Source organism: Psammomys obesus, unplaced genomic scaffold (assembly GCF_907164565.1).
Source record: "Psammomys obesus unplaced genomic scaffold, mPsaObe1.curated_primary_1811, whole genome shotgun sequence".
Lineage (NCBI taxonomy): Eukaryota > Metazoa > Chordata > Mammalia > Rodentia > Muridae > Psammomys > Psammomys obesus.
This window is the reverse complement of record NW_026596073.1, coordinates 25,963,902-25,987,583: the sequence shown is the minus strand read 5'-3', so window position 1 is coordinate 25,987,583 and position 23,682 is coordinate 25,963,902. Positions and strand designations below refer to the sequence as shown.

The 23,682-nt window shown below is 39.7% G+C and overlaps 1 protein-coding gene and 1 pseudogene across 3 annotated transcripts in view; both read right to left on the bottom strand.

Annotated features, from left to right (window-relative positions):
- The window catches only part of Pik3ca (phosphatidylinositol-4,5-bisphosphate 3-kinase catalytic subunit alpha), a 79,563-nt gene that overhangs the window by 51,495 nt on the left and 4,386 nt on the right, over positions 1-23,682 (bottom strand). The gene's annotated exons all lie outside the window — the stretch shown is intronic.
- Positions 15,167-16,340, bottom strand: LOC129690516 (Y-box-binding protein 1-like; annotated as a pseudogene).

Sequence of the window (23,682 nt, the reverse complement as noted above, 5' to 3'; positions counted from 1 at the left end):
CCTGAACATGACCTGAACTCATCACAACTGTGCTGGCCTCCACAAGATCAGGCCAGTAAACATTAGAGCAGAGGGGAGAAGGACTCACACACTTTCGTCTAGTTGGAAACCTTGACACTTGATGGTTTCTGGGGGAGGGAAGAGTTATTTGTCATGAAAGGTGTAGTCCTTTGGGAAGAAGACCATGTTCAGTGGCTGGTCCATACTCATGAATGCACAGGCAGCACAAAATGGACTTGGTAAGTTAGCTAAAAAAAAAAAAGAGGACTTGAAGCTGAAAGGGGTTGGAGGTATTGGGTTTGGGGTATGAATGAGAAGGGGATGAATATGATCAAAATACATGCTATGCATGTATGAAATTTTCTAAGAATTACTAACAATATTATGAAGTAGAAGTTTCTGGCTTCTTTGAAGACTCAGTTTTGTCATGTGATGTTTTGCTGTGGGTTGGCCTGTGAGAGGGCATGTGATATTTTGCTGCAAGCTCTCTCCTGAGTGGGGTGTGACTTTGGCCATCTGAGAATATCCGGGGGTGGACTCTGAGGAGAGGAGATCTATAGAGGCCCACACACAGTGAACACCGCTTTTTGGATCCACATCGCTGTGCTGATCTTTGTGCTTTGATACTTGACTTCACAGAGAGGAACGTTCCAGAGAACTTCTTGGGGTGATCCAAATGAGTCTTGTGGCTTTCACCTATTCCATGTTGCTGCTTGGTGTTGGCCTTTGGACTACCTGAGGACTGAGTTTGGTAAACCCCTAAAGTCCCATTTACCCTAATCAGCAGGAAGTAGATAAAAGAGGTCTCCAGTGCTTTCTCCTACCTCCTTCTCCTGGGAAGGGGTGGGGGAGGTAAAGGTGTTTAAGACCCCTAAATAAAGTAGGTTTAGTGAACAGTCTAAGCCTACAGTATTATGTATTTCTTAAAACTGGTCTCTCTTTTGGGAAAGGATGTTGGTAAATGTCTGCAATCCCAACACTGTGGAGCCTAAGGCAGGAGGATCATGAGTTTGAGGTGAAATTGTGCTAGAACAAAATGAAACTACAAAAGGTTTCTGAAACATATTCTGATTTAACTGCCTACCATCTGCCTCATTTCCCGGCAGTGACAGAAGATTATCACATTAGTAATGACTAAAAACTCAACTACAAACAACTATGGACCAACTAATGACTACGTTCAGGCATTTTATTAAAGCAAATGTGAGGTGACGAAAGGGAACTGTTTGGCAAGCAAAGCAGCAGAGGCTCGCAAAAGTGCAATCAGATGATGGGGGCTCACTTTTAGTACACACATCACAGAGCCAAGGTGTGGGCTGTTCTGTGAATAACAGTGGCATCAGTGTGGAGTCTTTGTTATATCCCTTTCAAACGCTTACTGTTTACTGGGACTTGTTAATGTACAATGCAGCAATTATTTTGAAATGAGTTCCCGTATCTTAAAAAAGCAATGAAAATGATGAACTGGTGGAGTCACTGCCGAGCATCACCACTATAGTGATTGTCAAAGGACACTTTCATCTTTATTGGCTGAGACTTCATGTCCTCAGCTGACCAACTGAAGCACATCGTTAACCAAACTAAAGTTAAAGTGCTTGCTCATAAAGTCTGTCATATGAGAAAATACTCTCAACAGGCTATTGAACAGATCAATATGCTATTTTCCCAACTGTGTAACCTATTACAACTCATCAGCAAACTCGATGAAATTGAAATAAGGCACAAAAGATTTAAGAACTTAAAGGGTATTGTTACACCTTCACTAAGAAGCAACTAAGGAGTAACTCAAAAAAGAAGGATGGGATACTAAAGTGAAAGAATGAAACTCCCCAGCTTAAAAACACAAGCTGAGGGACAGTGGCAGAGCCTTCCCTACACAAACCCAACTCAGTAATCACAGAGGTGAGTGTGCACTGGAGTATCTTGACAGAGTAAAACACAGAGGGTATAAATCATGGAGCCTGCATCAAGAACTCATTCAAATCCCATTCTCTGATTACAGGATAAAAGCTAAGGTGAAGCTGTTCAAGTTTACCTAGCTAATACCAATGATCTCTATGATCTAACAGATTGTATGGTGTCATTGTCACTTGATAATCACATGCCAAATTTAAAGCATGTAAGAAAAAAAAATTACCTTTTTAAATACATACTTAAAGTATTTCCAACATTAATTTCCAGACTGTGTCTCAATGACAGAGCATTTGCATAGGAGGCTCAAGGCCCTGGGCTCACTTCCTAGTATTACAAAACAAAACAAAAATTTAAAAAGAGATACCTTTTGATACAGATCTCTAAAATGATAAAAAATGAAATTATAGTTCCTATTTTCATTGTATAATTCTCCAAATTACAATAATTACTTTACTTGTTTTTGCTCATGTCTCTTAGAATCAGATAACTCAAACAGTTTTGGTTCCTTTCTTACAAATGGATCTACATCACCCATGACCAGTCTACACACAATACTACTACCACAGAAGTCCAAACGACAGGGCTGTATTTACGACTGTGCTTTAGTTTCCACAAAAGCACAATTCTGAGAACAGCGTAAGTCATTAGCCTCAGATTTAAAAAGAAAGAAAAGAGAAACTTTCTTTGGTCAGAATATAAATCTTATTATTGAGACCAGCAATTTAGCCTAGAAATTCCTCTCCTGAATAAAAGGAACAGAATGTTTTAATTCTCCGCCACACAGTCCACAACAATCAGAGCTGCCTGTTGTTGCAGTCGCTGTCCCCTGTCCTGGTGTGTGATGGCAGAGAGATGACCTTAGCCTAGCTAATTTCAGTGCTTCTCTTTTGTCCTGTCAGGATGTCATCTTTCCAGGACAAAATCCTGGCTCTTCTCCCATCGGAGCACATATTACAAAGCTCCCCCTCCCCTAACACACATGCCAAACACTCTAAAGTTACACTTCTCTCCATGATGAGAATGCTCCCTATGGAGGGACCAGCTCAGGAAGCGAGCTGCTGGCTAAGCTGCTGGCACAGTGCATTCAGCATGGGTTCAGTCCCCAAAACCAAGACAGACAAACAACAGCAAAAAAATCTAGGCTCTTATTCTACACTTCCTTTTCAAGACACCTTCATAAAAGAGGTTTTGAGGTACTGCTGGTAAGCTCCATCCCCTCACCTTATAACAGAAAGTCAAAGCACTGCTGCCGATGTCCTTTGTCTCACTGACTTCTCAAATGCGCCTGATGACAGTACATGCTTATAGTGTCTGGCAGAGCTCTCAGCATTTCCATCACCCTTTTTGTTTGTTTTTTTGGTGCTAGAAATTGAACCCAAGGCTTCATATATGCTGAGTAAATGCTCTTGCTACTGAACTACATTCAATGTTCCCTAGCACTACTAGGCCAGAAGGAGTTCTTACTGGACAAAGACCTGTCCCTAATTCAACATACATTCCTTAAACAATTCTAAAAGATACTACCAGATGCTTGGTGTGGTGGCACACACCTTTAATCCCAGCATTTGGGAAGGCAGGTAGACCTCTTTTGAGTTCAGTCAGCATGGTCTACAGAGGGAGTTTCAGGCCAGAGCTACATGTCTCATAAAACAAAAATACTACTAGGCAACCCACTCTATGTGTGCTTGTTTGTTTGTTTGTTTTTTTGAGACAGGTTTCCCTGTGTAGACTTGGCTGTCCTAGACTAGCTTTGTAGACCAGGCTGGCCTCAAACTCTGAGAGTTCTGTCTGCGTTTCCCTCCCCGAGTGCTGGGATTACAGAAATGTGCCACTGCACTGGCTGTTGTATGTATGTTTTTATGTAGGATTATACCTTTTATTATCTCAAAATACACAATGCAAAATACGGTAATTATAGAATGAAGTGTATTTGACTGTTGACATTGACTGTCAACTTGATGGAATTTAGAATTACTATAGAAACCAAGCTATGGTGAGTTTTTTAAATTAGATTAACCGACAGGGAAACACCATCCTAAAAGTGCATTGCACTCAATGAGCTGGGCTTCCCAGCCTGAACAAAAAAGGAGAAAGTGAGCTGAGCCATAACATAACCTGCCTCTGTTTCCTGACTGCAGATACATGTGACCAGTGCCTCACAAAGCCTCACGCTCTTACAAGGTGCTCTTTCCCCCAACGATGGACATAGAGCCTCAAACTGTGAGGCAAAACCCACCCTTGCAGGTGTTTATATGTATTCACACAAGCATGTTTTTTTAAAAAGAAAAAAGGATTTCTGACAAGCAGGGAATGAGTAGGGCTCCTCATATTAGGCAAAAGGATGAACTAAGGCAAAAATTCCTGACAGTACAGTACTCAGTCTGTCCCCTCTCCAGTGTCGTTACAACTGGCTGGCTAAAAGGGTATCTAATTAGTTACTCAACTGAAGCACACACAGAAAAGGGCTCGTACTCAAAGCATCACTAGCCCTTCTCACGATGCCCTTCCTTGTTTCACCACACTCTGAGCTCTAGTCTTACTGGATCAACCTTTTCCTTTGTAGTTTTCTGTCTGTGTACAAAGGGACCATCTTTCTTCAATCTCTACTTCCATTTGCTGCCATGACAATTGTCTTTACCCTCCAAGTGAGCCCAATGTCTTGACGAGGGAAGCTGTAGAAATGCTTTGTTACATGCAGAAACCAAGACCAAGGAGAACCAGTTGACACTTTGAGTGAGAATATTTTAGTTCATAGCCATTTAAGAAAAACAGATTTAAGATTAAAACATACAATACATACATACATACAGATACTGTGTGTGTGTGTGTGTGTGTGTGATGCTCATGGGACTGCAGGCACCTGAAGAGGCCAGAGACATCAGATGACCTTTGAGTTGCAATTAATGGTGGGTTGTGAGCCACCATATGGGTGATGGGAATCATCCTGACCCCCTGGAAGATTAGACAGTGGTCTTGGGGGGGGGGGGGTTCTCAGGGAGGTAGAGGCAGAGGCAGAATTTTTCTAAGTTCAAGGCCAACCTTATCTAAGAGTACGTTCCAGAACAGCCAAGGCTACACAGAGAAAAACCCTGTCTCAAACAAATAAACAAAAACAAACAAAAATTCCAAGTAAAATGTTCCTGGAACCCTGGGAAAATACATTCTATAACACGTGTTCCAAAAGGTTGGCTTCTGCAATTCACAAATAGCTCTAAAAAACAATCTTGATGAAAGAAAGGTTACAAACAGAGCTGATAGCAAAGAAGTATCAGCAAACCAAAAGTATCCCAGTTCCATTTTTATTTGTTAAAGAGCCAAACTAAGCTTGCATTAGTCCAGTTGTTGGAAAGAGAGCTTTCACTACTGTTGTGAGACTGAAACTATTGGGAAACATGACAACAGGTTCTGTTTTTACTTATTTACTTACTGTTTACAGGCAGGCTCTCACTATATAGACCAGAATGGCTTGACATTATTATGTAATCCAGGCTGGTCTTGAACTTTTGGTGGCCTTGTTGTCTCAGCCTCCTGTAAGTAACCGCAGTGAACCCACTGGCTCACTACTAGCAGAATGAGGACAGAATAGCTTCTTTGGTCTATAGTTGCCCTTTCTATCTGATGTGAATAGAAAGCCTCCCCAGAAAAACTCAACATCAGAAGTTAGACACAGGAACTCTGACCATGTGACTGGTTACAGAAATGAGGATGCCCTTGTTGCGTAGGTCTGAACTGTCACTACCTTTGTCTGGAGAATAAACATAGGGTGCAGAGACATGTTGGGGTGACAAGGGGTATACCTATGATGGTGTCATAAAATGAGGTCCTTGCTGGGCCAACTGGTCACCTCATATTATGTGGGAAAACTTTTCCTAGGGACACTATACAAACATCTACTCATCCCAGATGGGGATCCCATGACAGACAGAAGTATGGATACCACTAAAATCCAACTTGGTGAACCAATGAGTTTTATTGGGGTTATTTATAGAAATATGGGTAAAGGGTTACTTAGAGGAGCAGAAATGACTCAAAGATAGCTGCATCACCATGGCCCACTTCAGCATGGGTGACAGCTCATAAAGCTGGAGCACACTGCACAGCCTCCATGCAGCTCAACAGATTGGAGAATGTCCTTTCCAGGTGCCTTAGTTGGTCTACAGCTCTTTCTGGTATCTTGGCTGGCTTCTGCTTCTTCAATGTGACTGGTCTGCTATCAAGAGTCTTTATTTTTTCCCCAGCTGGACTTGTCTGAGAGTCTTCTTTGATGCTCTGTTTCTTCAGTCTGAGTGAAAGTGACTCTCTGCTTTTACATCTTACTCTGTCAGGCAGGGACCTAGATTAATCTGGTCTGTTTCAGGGACCTCTCTCCTCTGAAATGACTATGTTCAGCTTTAAGAAACTTCCCTCCAGGTGAAATATTTCAGTCCCGGAGGAAACTGCTACATACCATGTGGCCCAGAGGTTTTGGAAGTGGTTGTGAGAAGGATTCAGAAAAGTCTAGAGACACTAGTTGGAAGAGCCAGTGCTGCTCAATGGAGTTTCACAGATGGTTCTGATGGAAGCTTAGAAGACGTAAACACAATGACCGAAAAGACTTTGCTCATGAGGCTTCTCATGGTGCATTGGCTAGTTCTATGTCCACTTGACACAAGTTAGTCATTTGAGAAGTCTCCCTACCAGACTGGCTTGGGGGCAAGCCTGCACTGTATTTTCTCGACTGACCATTGATGTAAGAAGGCCCAGCTCACTGTGATTGGTGCCAACCTTGAGCTGATGGTTCTGTGTGTTGTAAGAAAGCAGGCTGAGCAAGCCACAAGGAGCAAAATAGTAAGCACTTCTTCACTGCTTCTGCTTCAGTTCCTGCCTACAATTTCTACCCTGGCTTCTTTCAGTGATAGAATGTGATGTGGAATGTAAATGAAAATAAACCTTTTCCTCCATGCAAATTGCTTTAGGTCATTGTATTTTATCACAATAGAAACCCTAAGACAGATGTGAACAAGAACTCCACTGAAAAATTGGGTTACAGGCCACTGACGGAACATGCTATCAAATAACTTGGACACTTTGTCTATGCCCCAAGACTTTGATTCTGAATTTAAAAGTAATGTTCCTGAAGCTAAGAAACTGGCTGAACAGTTAAGAACGCTGGCTGTTCTCCTAGGGGACCAGATTTCTAGCAGCAGAGTGACAGCTCACAACTGTAATTGTAGTTCCAAAAGATTAGATGCCCTCTTTTGGTTTCGGTGGGCACCAGGCACACCTGTGCTGCACTGTGGAGGATCTAACAGAGCAGTCAGAAGAGACAGAGATGCACGTGAGAACATCTGTAAATAACAGCACTGTATGCCAATGCAAACACCGCTGCTGCTTGCTTTGACTGTACTCTTGACAGAAATTTGTATCCTCCAATTTGTAACACCTACTATTTACTAAGTCCACGACAAGCTTTCTATTCCTATTTTACTAAGGGTGTGTGTTTGTGACACACAATCAAGCCATTAGACTTAACCCGTTCTTTAAGATAACTAATGCTTTAGTGAGGCTGGTGTGCAGTTTTGAGTGTATATTGCCTATGTCAATTTCAAACAGTGCAAGTAGTTCCACAGTAACTAGTTCCATGTTTAGTATACCAAATATTTGAAAGGGAAGTAAATTGAGAAGTCAGCTTTAACATATCTTACAGACTTAACACACACACACGTATACATACATAATTATGTATATATATACATATATATACACATATATACATATATGGAATAGTTATTTACATAGTTATACACATAACTATTCCACGCAGTTCAGAAAGTAGAATTAGTTTAGAGTGACATCAAGTGTTGCTATAATTTTGTTCAGAAGAACCCACAATCTCTAATGAAGCAACAAGATTACTTATTGATGAATGGTTCTGGTAGAACTGGCTAGCTACTGAAGTGACACAGCTGAATTTTTACTGCTTTAAGATGAAGAGAACTGTGTGCATCTAATACCAGTGCTCAGGAGTCTAAGACAGGAAGGTCATCAACAATTAGAGGCTAGCCTGGGTTAGATAACAAACACCAGGCCAGTAGAGCTATCATATAACAAATTAATAAACAAGATGCTATAAAGAAACACAGAAGAAAAAATAAAAACATTACATTTCTGAACTAGAAGATATAAATTTACAACAATAACTCTCCCACAGATGATTTATACATTGTTATAATTCATATACAATAACCAATAATATATGCAGAGTTAAGCATGCTATCTCCAGTGTTTAAAAAAGATTTACAGGAAACCAAGAAAAATTGAAAGTGTGGAGAAGAATCTAGTCAGAGATTAAAGAATGTAACAAAAGTATAGTCCATACAGTAGTGAGATACAGGTTTAACTAAGTTGGGCTTGAGGTCATCTGTAGTTCTAGACACTAAAGCAGCTCAGGTTCAAAGACTACTTATGCCAGCTGGGCAACACAGCAAGATCCTGTCTCAACAACAATAAAATGAAAATAAAATGATTGGGGCTGAAGAGATGGCTCAGTGGTTAAGACCGAGTACTGCTCATGCAGAGGACCAGAGTCCAGTTCTCAGCATCTACATCAGGTGGCTCACAATCTCTAATGCCAGCTCCAGACAGTCTAACAGCTTTGATTTTCATGAGCACCTGCACTCATGTATACACACACACACACACACACACACACACACACACACACACAAATGAACATATATTAAACACATATATTAAAACAATGCTTTAAAACAAATAAAAAGATACAATTTATCATTTCAGATCAAAAGAAAAAGACCACCTAGAACTAGTAACAGTTCTAGGTGACAATAGTGCACATAGTGGTTTGTTCTAGTAATTCCAATAGCTTGGTAGACAAACCTGGACTATAGTATGAGACTTTCAAAATACAAAAAAAGGGAATGTGTTTTAAACTTTACATTAAACTAAAAGCCTACTCTACATAAACTGTGTGAAAATAAAACAATGTAAATACTGAAAAAGGAACTAGTGCTTTTCAATATGCATGAAAAAAATCTTCCTAAACAAAACAAAAATGAAAAGCAACAAATGTAACAACATATGGAAATAAAAACTGCTACATGAGGAGGGACATAGTAAAGAAAAAACAAAATACAAACAAGTAAAAGCTACTTGCTACTCATAAATAACAAAAGTAAAAACTATAAATAAGAAAGAGAAACACACAAGTATGGATTGAGAGTTCACAGGAAAGTAATGCCAATGGCTAATAAAAATCTCATCTTTACTCATTTACAAATATAAATTAAATGATACAACATTTCACCTTTAGATTTGCCAAAGTTAAAAACCTTTGAGGACTCCCCCACTCCCAACTTCACGGAAATAAGAAAGGCTCTGGCCAAACTATTGCTATTCCATGGATCCCTAAACGGTTAAGACTAAGTACAAGGCATTAAAGATAAAGGCACTATACAACAAAAAGAAACTAGATTAGACAACAAAAGACATAGCTTCTAGAGAGGACATGACAAGCAAAGGACCACCTGACTGGCGGCAAGAGAGCAGAAGATTGCTATGATTTAAACCTGTTGGAAAACAGCTAGACCAGGAATTTTATGGCTAGCAAACTATCATGAGGAAAGGAAAAACAAATAGGGGGTTTCTGATCATCAGGTTCTCAAAGCTTTACTTCCCCTGAACCAATCTCCAGGTTTAATCAGAAAATGACTAGTTAGAGATACATATACCCGGACTAGTGGAAACAAGGTAACACAGTGCTCAACAGCCTAAGTAAAAAAAAAAAAAAAAAAAAAAAAAAAAAAAAAAAAAAAAAGAAGAAAAAACAAAAAAAAAAAAAAAAAAAAAAAAAAAAAAAAAAAAAAAAAAAAAAAACGGAGAAAAAGCAACTATATTTCACACTAATTATGAAAGATAGCAAGTCCAAACTAGAAGATAGAGAAGACAGAATCTGTATGACCAAAGTAGGAAAGAGCAAAAGTCCTGGTTAGACAGGTTGAAGAATGTGTGCAATTTTCATAATTAAAAAAAAAAAAAAAAAAAGCAAATACGTGGAAGTTTTAGAAGGAAAGAGCCCCAAAATTAAATAAAAGTATTGCTTCAAATGAAGAAAACAGCAGTTTTGAGCTCTATATGGTGTGTATGAAAAGATAAACCCTGAGACCTGACTGCTAAGAATGCTGCTGTGATGTTAAATGTGGTTCAGAGGAGAAATCCATCAACAGTATTTCACTTGGTTGTAAAGGGAAACATTTTACACATAAATGGAAATACAATTTGTTTCAACTATTAAAATCTATCTATAATCGAAAAGAGTTAAGAATGGGTATATAACAAAATGTCACCATTTCTTGTTAATGTAAAAAGTAACTATAAGAGGACTGGAAAGAACTGGGTATAATTAAAATAATATAACACAGGAAGTAATTAGGAATATTACCAAGTTGGTATTCTCGGGAACAGAGAGTTCAGCATCTGAAACATCAAAGAGGGGCTTGGAAATGGCTCAGTGTTAAACTGCTTGTCCTATATGCAAGCATGAAGGAGATTTTGGATCCCCAAAACCCGTGTAAATGGCAGGTGGGTGAGGTGCCCTGGAAAAGCAGAGGTGGAACCTCCAGAACAAGCTGGCTAGCCATATTGTCAAGATGGGGATTTGACTGACACACTACCTCAACAGATAAAACAGGAGCAGACTGGGGATGGTTCCTCACATCAGCCACATATGCATGCACACACAAAGGAAAAAAAAAAACACAGCAGCAGGGAGTGAATGGAAAAGTAGTGAGATGTTAATTAAGCAGGTTAACAAAATTAAGGAAAGAGGGCTGTCGAGATGACTCAGCAGGTAAAGCACCTGTCACATAAACTTGACCAGAGTTCAATCCAGGATAACAGGTAAAGGTATAAGGAAGACTCACTCCACAAAGTTGTCCTCCAATCACTATACACATGCACTATATGGTGCACCCACACATACCATACACACAGCAATAAAATGTCAAAGATTAAGAAAGAGTAAGGATTGGGTGTAGTGGGCCACACTTTAATCTCAGCACTCAGGAGGCAGAGGCAGACCTATGTATAAACTCTATGAGCTTGAGGCTAGACTGGTCTACATGACACGTTCTAGGCCAGCCAAGACTACATAGTGAGACCATGTCTTAGGGAGAGGGTAGGTGGAGCAGGGGATGACCAACCTAAAAGAAACACTAGAAAATTTCAAACCTGGAGTAAGCATGCTCACATTTACTTTAATATCTCTTAAACCCAGTGGTTATTAACAGCAGTAATCCTGTTTCTCAAACACTTGTATTATTTTCTTTTTTGTGCATGTCAGTGTGATGTATGTTCACAAGGATGTTATGTATGCTTGCAGATATGTGTAAGAATGCACATTTAGAAGCCAGAGGTTGACGTGTGTGTCTTTCTCAATCTCTCTTCACCTTATTTTTTGAGACAGGTCTCTGAGGTAATCTGGAGTTCACAAGTGGCTATCCTGGTAGGCCAGATGAGTCTGAAGGATGCTTCTGTGTCTACCATTCCAGCTCTAGGATTACTGGCTCACACTTGCATGGTTTTTTACATGGGTTCTGGGAATCCTCATGTTCTCATGCGGCCACTAAAGGGCTTTATCAAGTGGGTCAGCTCCCCAGCCCATTCCCATTATTTTCTAAAGTATGTATTTCAGCTTAACATCAGGGAAGATTAATAGATACCTGCTTTTTACAAATCTTTCTAGGTACTGAGGAACTCTTTGGGAAATCTTTTAAAGATAGAACAATTTCCCAGTGTTTGGATTATTTCAAAATATGGGACCCTAATATCCATTTTCTTGGTTTTGGTTCCAGAAAGATTGGCAGAAAAAGTTGACAGCTGGGTATAAGAATATTATAAAATAATTCCAATTATCCAAAATGTTTCTTTTAAAAGACCAGATGCTACTAAATGTTGTGCTGCTAGCATTTGGTTTAAACCACAGCTACATGTCCTAAGATCTCATTCTGCAGCTGGCCAATGATTTCCATCAACACCTTAGGAATGAAGTCTTCAGCCAAGCTACACATCTAAGCTTCAGAAATTAGGCTTTGGATGCCCACTTGAAAACCTATACATATAAAGGCCTTTGCCCTAAGTGCTATAGAATAAGAGGTTTCCTACATAAATATTTTAGCTCAGATTAATTGGGCATTTTTTTTTGACATCCCACTACTGAACATAGCTTCCTCTGCGAAAAAAATAAATACACATTGCAGGCAGAATAGAGAAGGCCAAGTGTGAAAGTGGCAGACAAACAACTTAGTATCCATTCAACAATCAGTTCCTACCCTAGAGCAATATGCATTATTTTATGAAGTATCACTATAATAAAACACATTTTTATTAAATCTTGCCCATTCAAACAAATAGAAGATACACTGTCAGCCACAAGAAAAAAAAAAGTTCAAAGAGAAAAAAAAAAGAATAATATTACTATAATAGTTCTTCCTGTGAAGACTGAAATCAGAAATGTCTTGTGTTCAAATCCCTGCACTTACAAATCTGAGGAACAACAAGCAGATATTTTCTCCAGACTTCATTTTTCTCTCTTAAAAAAAAAAAAAAAAAATGGGATTATGCACTGTCCCTGACTTGCTAATCAAATGGTTCATCCGAAAAAACTTTTGCTATGCAACGATTTTGTAGCAGCTTTATGACAAACACCCAAGATTTTAAATAAAATGCAAAGTCAACCTCTAGACGCTCTCAAGTCTAGTGAAGATATGCAAATAAGCAAGTGTAATTTAACATATGTGACTCCAAATCCACAGAGCCCATAGAAACACTACAGGGGAGTCTGCCTGCCTGCTGGTGCATCCAGGAAGATCTTAGACTTCATGTTTAAACAAGACCCAGCGTGCCAGGTCAACAAGCTATTGGGGAGGTGCAGTCAAGACAGAAGGGAAAAAGCCTCAGGAACTCAAGTCCAGAAAGGTCTGAGAGCATCTGCAGCCATTCAGAGTGGCTGCATAAAAGTCTGTTCTGTGAGACCAAGGTATCACAGCACACAGGAGTGGGTGGGGGTCAGTCTGTGGGGAAAACAGCAGTAAGAGCCACACTGTACCTTATCTCAAGGCTGGATTCCTTCACGTAGTGGCCTGAGGTCCTATGTAGGGGATTCAGAAAAATCCATCTTGCTACCACTACAGATCTACTGGGTCAGAATTTCAAGGATCTGGGCATTTATATTTAAACAAAATTCCCTACATGTGTAAGGTCTTGTTAAAGTAACAAAACTTCAAAAGTAAAAATTTCCAAGTAAATGAAGAGTCCCTGAGTTATTCTTGTGACGTCCTTGTGAAGAAGAGCAGTACAGGTCCCCTGGGCTCACTGAGCTTCAGACAAGTGCGTTGAATAGTTGGGGGTGCTCACTGCAACTGTGTAAATCCTGTTTCTCTCCCTGACTTTCTTCCATAAAATCTATTTCAGATAGCTTGTTCATGAAATTCTACCAGTTACCACTGACAACTCTAGCAGCAGTATGGAAATTTAAACAGAAGAGGAAGCAGAGGTTGGGTATTCCAGTGACACAGCATAAGCTAAGGAGGAAACTGATTATGGGAAAAGACGGAACATACAAAGAGGTGTTTCTAAGAAGCAATATCCAAACACTAGCAATCACTTCATCGATTGGGTAACTGTATCTTGGAGACAGCATAATTTAGGCAAATTACCACATTAGAACAGAAAAAGATCACATAAAATGAGATGTAGAGACATAAGGAAAAAAACTAAGTGTTAATCTAGCTCCTATCTGGAGTATTCCCATGCTAACATGGACATGGAAGTGACTTTTATTTCTTTTGGTATAAAACCCACCCATGTACATTACAGAAATTCATTTACTTCATGTGTAGTCCTGTGTGCAACAGAAACACAGCACAGATGAGAAATAATGTACAAACTGCATAGCATACGATTACCTGAATCTTCATAGTCTCTAACATCCTTCTTTTGATATACACACAGTACCCCAGTGAAGAATACAAGCAAGTATTTATAAGATTATGGATGGAAGATAGCCCAGATGAAGATGGTTTAGGGAGAATGACATTGGATGGGGGCTGGGAGTTGGATGGTGAGGTTATTGCCAGAGCATAGATGGAAATACCTACCCAGCCCAGGGCAAATAAGGCAATTATAAAATCTAACAGGTGTCTGTGTTCTATTGATTGTGATGGTGGGTTAAATAATACTGCCAAAATAATTACAGGGCAAAGAATAATAAATGACATTTACCCTATCACCCATTTTATTTACAATAACAGAGGTGAAAGCCTCTCTCCAGAAAAAGCAGTTAGAAAATACACTGCTGACTTCAGAGTAAAAGCACCGGACCGCTGCATCTTAAGCTCACTTCCCCACTACATCTGGGGTGTAAACAAGTCTCCAGTATGTATGTAATGTCTCAGTAATGAGCCTACCTTTTGGGTCTGCTATTTATCCACTTTCAGGACAAGGACTCTTTGTGCTTTTGAAAATATTTCTATTTTAAAACATTTGTCTCATAAATTTTTGCAGAGTCCTTGGTTATAGCTTTATTATTTATTTACTTGATGAGAATGTAATAAGAAAAAACACCAAATATACAAATTTCTACTCACTAAACATTTCCAATACTTAGTAAGTTAGTACTCCTATATGTATACTATTTTCTAAAATATAGGACTTTCCCTCTGGATTTCTGGTGAGTCCTTTATGGAATAACCATTTCTGGGTTCTCTATTCCTTTTAATCAACTTGATAATCACACTTATGCCAGGTGCAACTTGTTCATTTAATTCTATAGTGTATTTTGATAGCTCAGAGAGCTGGAAAATTAGCTGGTCTTGACTTTTACCTATATTTGTTTACCTACTTATGGTCTCTCAGATAAAATTAAGAATTATCCTATTTCTCAAATGTATTTATTTTTATTATTTAAAACCTTTATGAACAGGTGCTTGTAGTTTGTTTAATTTGTTTTGAAAAAAAAATCAAGTTGTAAACTTTTATTACAAATTAAAATGAAGTTCTTAAAAATTCCAACTTGACCAGATATGAACCAACTTAAAAACCATTAAAGGTACATTGAGAAAAACCACGCCTTTTTTTCTTAAAACAAAACACATCTGTCATTACCAAAAAGAGACATCTTTAGGTAAAAATAATAAAAACCCTATGCTGCATAAATAATGCGAATAGTTCTGGTCAACAGGCAAAAAGCAAGCACTTAGGTCTTCAGCTCCAATCTTTGTTCATTTCTTACTGCTGGAATTTCATATTCACTTCTTCTTGTTGGATGACCAAACCGATGGTGGAAATGGTAGGCCAGCATTTCTTCCACCCTGCCCTGTTCAGCCTTGGGAGCAGATGAATGCTCAGCTGGTGGATTGGCTGCTTTTGTCTCTTTGCCATCTTAGTGTTCTTTGGGCGTCTGCGCTGGTAATTTAAGTTGCTGCGATACCAACGACATGAAGGTGGCTGCTGATCTTGGGTCTCATCTCCTTGATTTTCCTTGTCCTCTTTATTGCCATCCTCTCTAGGCTGTCTTTGACGAGAAGGGACTCTGAGGAATCCTGGTCTATAACCCTGATACATATCCTGTCTCACTGGTCTACCTTGCTCACCTGCACCCTGGCTGTCAGCATCCGCCATCACTTCTCCTTGCACAGGAGGGTTGAAATACTGCGATCGACACCCATAGTCTTCCATGTAGTAAGGTGGGAACCCAGGCGAAGGTTCCCACCTTACTACATGCAGTAGTTGGGCGGTGTGGGGCCTGGCCTTCAGGAGGGCTTTCCAATCCCTCATTCTTTCCCCCACTCTCACCATTCTGGGTAGTTTTGTTGGTATTTGTGTGGAGGACCCCTACGACCTGGATAGCTGTAATGGTTACAGTCTGCTGCGTACTTACTGCCTTAAACTGGAACTCTACCAGGGCCAGGAACATTTGCTGCCTCTACTACACCCTTTTCTCCATCAAACTCCAAAGTCTCGCCATCCCCTACACTGCGAAAGTATTTCCTGGGGTTATTCTTTATAGCAGTCTGGCGTACAAATACATCTTCCTTGGTGTCATTCCTGTTGATGAAACCATATCCGTTCCTTATATTGAACCATTTCACTGTTCCTAAAACCTTCCTTGCGATGACCTTGTCCCCGCCTGCGGTGCTGCCCAGGCCCCTAGTACTCGCACCCAGCCCACGGAGCCTCTGAGGACAGCTAGGCAGCGGTTGTGATGGTGACTACGCCAGCGGTGGCGGTAGGGTTCTTTGGGGTCCGCTCTCCGTTCCTGCTACCAATCGAACTTCAAATGTATTTTTTAAGATGAAAATTATGCTATACCTGTAAGTCAAAAGGAAGAATTGATTCTTGTAATAACTAAATTTCCCATCCAGGAACATCCTGTGTCCCTAGCATACAATTCAACCATGTTTGCTTAGCCACACTCACATGTTTTTTATTAAAATAATCTTTTCTCTTATTTTTATAAATGATTTTTTTCATTATATTTTTAAACAATTATTGTGATCATAAAAAGGAATTACCATTTTTAAATTGTTTTATATGTAGTTACTCTTTACTTTTAATCTAATAATTTCTCGGGTGACTCCTTGGTGTTCCTAAAAATAGAATTATATTATACCTCAAATGGGAATTATCCACTTTCTTTCTCAGTATTCATCTCTTTTCTAAGCCATGTCTTACTGTCCTGAAGCAAACAAATGACTATAATTCAGAAGCCAAATACAATGACAACTATAGACCAAAGGCAATCCAGCACTCTATTGTTAAGTGTATTTTATAAGAATTACCCTAAGAATAGAAAAAAAACAAAAACAAAACCAATGGCCTTAGATGGCTACAACAAGCTGTTATCTGTACTTGTGTATTCTGCTGGGTAAGCACAATCACACATAACCCACACTTTTAAATGTTCCGTGTATTTCAAATATTACACACATATTATTTTAATAGTTTAAGTTGTTACTGCAACTGTATACATCTATACTGAATGTGCAGTGATCATTTACCATGTGCTGAAAACTGCTACATATACACTATACCTTGTGAGTGATGAGGCTTTTCAAGAACAGTGATCACCTTAAATACCAAGGATGCCAAGCTGAGTGTGGGCTTTACACATCATGATCTTTTCTCAGGCTAAATTGTGAAAGCACTTTTTAAAGATCTTTACTCCTCCCTGACTATCAAGGATTACAGTTATCTTAGAACATCTTGTCTTGTGACCACTGAACTATTACTCTTCTTCTCCTCTGTCTATTCTTTTATAAGACTGTGGAGTTTGCTAAATGAAAGTTTTAACAACACTGGGTAGAACTTATTTTATGAAACACTAGGTGGGAATCTGCTAATCTCTTTGTCTAGAGAAATAGAAAGATTAGAAGAGAGACTAAGTAAGCAATCTGACAAGTCTATACTTCACTGTCCCTTCCTCATGCCCTTCATGTAAGCACCCAATTAATGCCCCATCCCAGTTGAGAAAGGAAATAGCAGCTCCTCCATGGTCTTGTAAAGAGAAAGGTATGTCCTTGTCTTAATGTGCCAGTTTTGTAGCTGGCCAAGGGCTCTTCTACCTAGCCGAGGAAGACTCTTACCAGGGCTGGGTATGCGTGCTTTTAATGCAGTAAAATGAGATGTGTTACCTTTCTAGACCATAACAAGAATACTACGCTTCTTGCTAACTACATGACACCAGATAAGCCTAAAACCACCTTTACTGTGTTACTTTTTAACTATTGTTAACTTGTTAACTATGTGACAACAGACAAGCCTAAGAACATATTATTGTGTAACAGTTTCCTCCCAGATTGAAACATTCCATCCTCCAGGGTAGCTCCTTAAACAAAAGGGCAAACAACTCAAAATAGCTTCAGGAAGTCCTTGAAACTGACCAGATTCACTAGCCCCTCTCTCCCAGAATCAACAACAAAAGCTAAGCTCCGATGAAGTTTCTCAGACAAGCCAACCTGCAAAGACTGAAATTAGACTAGCTGCTGGAAAGAGGTTTAACCCAGAGTCACCTGGAAAGGACTCTCCAAGCGGTTGAGCTGCCTGCAGGCTGTGCAGTGGGCTCCAGGTTCCCAGCTTTGTGAGCTGTCACCATCTCAGTAAGGCAGTTGTTTTTAGAGTCATTTTTGCTTGTGTAATTAACCCCAATAATAGTCAGTGGCCAACCACGTTTGACGGTTATTTGGTTCCTATCTGGGGTGAGTAGACCGACGTGTCTGGTGTCTCCCCAGGAAACGTTTTGTCACATAACAAATGACGACTGACTGAGAGAGGCATTTCCAGTAGCCAGCTTGGGCAGTATGTAGACGGACTCAACATTTTCCTCCCCACCACTGCATTTGGTAAATATTGTGGTTTATGAATGTCTTTTGCTCTATGACTACAAAAGCTTATTCTGCCACTTCCATGGCAGAATGTATCATTCTATATAACCTAAATTTGTGTTCCTAAGACATGGTCACTCAGATTTGTCTTAAAATCAACTTACTCAAAAGCAAGTTTGTTTGCTTTTTATCCTTGAACAACTCTTAAAACAGCCACAAAATGCACAATGCTTTTGTATATTACCTTATAGAAATGTTTTGTACTTAAGTGTATTTAAAGGATGTGCATGTATGTTTGAGAGACCATGTATGTGACACAAAGAATACATGTACACAGATTACTACAGCCAAATCTGCAAGCAACCTATGGACCAACAAAACTATTCAGCCAAACTAAGCAGCACTTTCTTTTCCAGGATCAAACTTAACCAAGACTATACTAGAGGCAAACGATACGTGAGTAACAAAAATCAACACCATGAGATTTTCATACTTAGGCACTGACACCAACAGCAGGGGCAACAAATTCCACTGCAATCTCCAGACCTGGGATTACAGACACGTGACACCAACTGCCTCTCACCCTGCAATTTTATGTCTACTTTAAAGCAAAAACTCAACAGTGGATGTGATTACAATATTTAAATTATCATTTCATCACCATTTCACATTTGACTGAGATAATTTCATGCAAACTCAATGTGATGAGATTCCAGTATACTGATTAGGTGTGGAATTCCAGTTTCCTAATTTCCAAAATGAAAAGGCACATGTACTCACGTGCTAATAAGATTGAGGAAAATGTGTAGAGACTCTGTACTACTTTTATTCCTGACATTCACGGCATTAAAGTTTAGATTTGAAAGAGTTCAAAATTCCTCAGAGAGGACCTAGGGAGAAGGCTTAGGTAAAGTGTTTGTTGTGCAAGACTAAGAATCTGAGTTTGATCCCTCAAACCCATATGAAAATAGCCATCAGAGTGGTGACACACACTAGTACTTCCAGCCTTGGGAAGATGCAGAGAAAGATCCCTGGGGCTCAATGGCCTGTTGAGCTCTAGGTTCAGTGAGAGAGACTCTATTTCAAAAAAAAATAAGGTGGTGGCTCACGGCTAGAATCCTATCACAAGGCACAGGCAGATCTCTGAGTTCCAGGATGGCCAGGACTATATAGTTAGACCATCACCAAAAGAAAAGAGGTAGAGAATGACTAAGGAAATTATAGGACACTAACCACTGCCTCCATCTACATTTATGGAGGTGGGTATACAGGCACACATATACCCACACATGAACAGACACAATCTCTTTCTGACTCTCTTTCTCTCTCTAGAACACATTTAGAACACCAAGAAAATTAATTTTCTCCCACAGCATTTCAGCTGAGATTCCTTGTGATGCCATATGAATTAATAAAAAAAGAAAATCAGCCTTACTATGCATACACATATACACGGACAGCTTTGAACACCTATCTTCCTACCTCAGCCTCCCAGACGCTGAAACTACAAAAGTGTATCACCGTGCCAGCCCAAGTTAGCAGCTTCAATCCCTAGATTAGTCACAAGGCCACAGAAGGAAGGAAGCTCTGATCAGTACTGGGATAGTCCCAACTCACACTGCACATGCACATCAGTCTCTGAATTCTACAGTTTTATATACAGTTAAGAATATCTGGAAGTATCAATAAAATCAGTCTTTAAATCATGTGACAATGAAAAATACTCAGCAATTATGACAAATCACTGATCTAAAATAGTAACAACATATTTAATTTTTAAAACCATATAGATTTGTGTTGGCAGATGGCTCGGTGGATAAAAGCTCTGCCACCAAGCCAGAAAACATGAGTGTGATCCCTGGTACCTACATGGTGAAGAAGAGAAATGACTACTGCAAGTTGTCCTCTGACCTCCATTTGTATGACATGCTTTGTGTTCCCACCCCCCCCCCATAAGTCTGTAATAAACAATTTTAAAGCACATAGATTTTCCTGGTTTATGAGAGATACGCCACCATGAGATCATAAACCTGAAACGTGACTAACTGTATTTCTCATCAAGAGCAGTAAGGTCCAAACTGCTCTAAGTGAGGTAAGAAAACAGAAACATCTGTTTTGTAGAACTTAAATCTGAGCACCCACAACACCACTAAACCCAGGAAGATGACATGACAGAAAATTGTGCTGCAGCTGTTTCATAGATTAAAGGAAAACAGATTAAACACATGGAAATAAACCACATGACTGCCTTCTTTGTCATACAGTTTACATGGTATCTAATCAATGTATATGAAGTAAATGAAAAAAGACCCTATATAGCAAGATTTAGTATTTAGTAGACTCTAATCCAATGAGAACTGCATGTAAGCCCTGTCATAGGTGCCCACAGGATATGACTATGACCTTTAGTAAATGAAGATGGAAAAGGAACACCCAGATGCACCAAACAAGTGCTGCTTCAATGCAGAGTGCTACTCAAGGTATTAGCTGGGGTTGCTGAGGACCTAGGGGTACACAGAAAAAGCCCTGGCCTCATGGAGCTGAAACTAGGATTTGAGAAATCTAAATCTATTTTCCTTAAGAATTGCTGTCCACTCACTCACTCTCCACTCTGATCAAATGTTAAAATTTTAATGGAACAGAAATTAAGCAGTAAAGAACTGACTAGTATCCTAAGCTTATTAGAAGGCAGTGTTCATTAGCTACCAAGAGCCAGGACCCAGCACAACATCCTCAGAAGAGAATTCAATTCACTGCACAATGTCATAGCTCCAAAATAAATGTGTGACTAAGATGTGGTCCTCACTCTCAAAGTGCCCAGGGGCTGTTATTGCACGCCCAAGTATGTGCTGGGTACTCCTAAATGCTTTCCTGTTTTATTATGATCCCGGCAGTCATGACCACCTTTCTTTCTTAAATGAGAAAACATGCATCACTCAGAAAATATGTAGCTGAGAAAGACTAAATTATTTCCCCAGTGTCATGCTTGTAACCAAGCAGCCCAGCAGACTGGCTATCCTCTCACTTTCTAAGGCTGTCCTGACTTCCATGTTCCTCAGCATTGCTGGATTACTCACCCTAACCTTTGCTGGGGAAAACTTATCTGCAGGAGTGCACTAACCTATACACTTGATATGGTATCTTCAATACAGACCACCACAGAATATACCCAACAGTGTTATAGGAGCCCTGTAGGAGCTTTAGTTAAAATGATTTGGGGCCGGTGGTAAAATAGCTCAGAGGATAAAGGCATCTGCCATGTAAACCTGCAACCTGATTTTAATATCTGCGACCAATAAAAAGAGAGAGAGAGAGAACTGACTCCATCAGGTTGTCCTCAGACCCCACCTGCATCACCTAACACAATAACACACAGACAGTAATAAATTTTCAAAGTTTTAATTAAAAAACAATCTGGCAGACTTAGGAGTCTCACAGTACTACTAAGGAAACTGAAAGCTAGTCATTCCAGGGGAAACTAACTGCTTTGTTTGCTCCTACCATTCCCATTATCAAGGCATACTAGAAACTGCTTTGAAAAAGTCACATTCAACTTTACAGTTAGCATAGTTAGAAAACTCATTACAAAAATACCCCTTTCACAAATGCTTTAATACACCATCTCTGAGGGCATGAGCTGCAAATGACAAGAGCTGTTAAACTTTCAGCAAGCCTTCACGAGGACATGCTGTCGATTCCACCCTTCCTGCCCCTGCTGTTGTAACACATGGTTTCATTTCTGGTGAAATTGTGTAAGCAGTGACTGATTTCAATGTTTTCCCCATTAATGTGTCTTATACTTGATGTTGTCTGTATTTCATAAACCTGGATTCATAGAATAGTAGCTACTTTGGTAAAAACAAACCTCCAACATTTTTGGTGCTGCCAACAGCTTTCCTAAGGAAAAAAGGAACACTTCATTAAATCTCAGGCTAAAGGCAGTGTGAACTGTGAAATGCAACAGTACTTCAGGTCTAGACCTGCAGCAAGTCCATCATGAAAAGCACCTGGGAAAGCAAGAGCACTCAAAGAAAAATATGCCACAGAAATCAGCTTAGCATGCTGAAAAACAAGTATACACTCAAAACAAGCCTAAATATCCCTCTACTTGAGAGGTTTGCTTGCTAACACTCTACCAAGTAGAAAGTGATCTTGACATTAACAAAAACAAGTCAACAGCAGAAGCAACATGGCTGATGGAGGGCAGTGGCTCTTGCCATCTTTCCATGTATTTGTCAGCACAACTGATAACAAACCTATAAAAGCTTTCTGTTCCTCTGGATTTGTTTCCAAGATTCAAAACTGTCTGGTGCAACTGAGTTACCAAGAGAAGCTAGTGAACACATTTTCCTAGAAGTCCTTAACAGTAAGATGATGTTCAGTGGCTATTAAGAGTGCTGTGACTAGTGTCCTGGCTTCCTGTGTTGGCCACTGGCATACACTGGTGACCTACTCTCAATGCCCATCACCCATCTGACGGCTCCTTGTGCCAGTAAGTGAAATGACCACACCTGCCATAAGCTTGTTTTTCCAAAGTCATTGATGTAGGAAGGGAGAGGGTTTTTTGTTTTGTTTTGTTTTTGCCCACTAACAGCCACAGAATTCCACGCAAAAGCTTTCAAATATGTGCAAACTTACAAACATACAAAAAATATTTTTAGCTTCTGAAAATAGAGGAACTAAGGACTAAACTCCCTTCAGGGAGTGGTTTACTCACTCTTGAAGTCACAAACAGGCCTTGAGTACTAAGAATCTAATAGTTTGTAAATTGTAAAGAACTTCAGACATTTTCCAGGTAAAAAATAAGCTCTCTGAAAGGCCACGATCTAAGGCCACACAGCCAAGTTAAAAGTTGAATGCAGAATTCTAGCACTCAGAAATCTGACACAATGTTCTCTTACCCCAGCACAACCCTACTTAAACTATCCATCTTTAAAAAAATTTTTTTTTTTTTCTCCAGGCTAGGCGTGGTGGGGCAAACGTTTTATCCCATTGCTCAGGAGGCAGAGGCAGTCGGATCTCTGTTGAGTTCCTGGTCTACAAAGCGAGTCCAGGGCAGCCAGGGAGAAACCCTATCTTGAAAAACCAAAAAACCAAAAACCCAAAAACAAACCAAACCAAACAAAAAACCTCCAGACAGGAATAGAACTGCAAATTCATCAACTTATACAAGTGTTTTTCTCTTAATACATTAATTACTCAGCAAGCAACACACTACAGTTCTTTCTGTACTGAAGCAATAGAGTTTGCTACTCTGGGTCTGTCCCTGTAGACACAGAGTAGCAGTGAGGGGATCAGGCACTGAGACCAGAAACCACTCCCCCCTTTTTAAAGACATCCATCTATCTATCTATCTATCTATCTATCTATCTATCTATCTATCTATCTA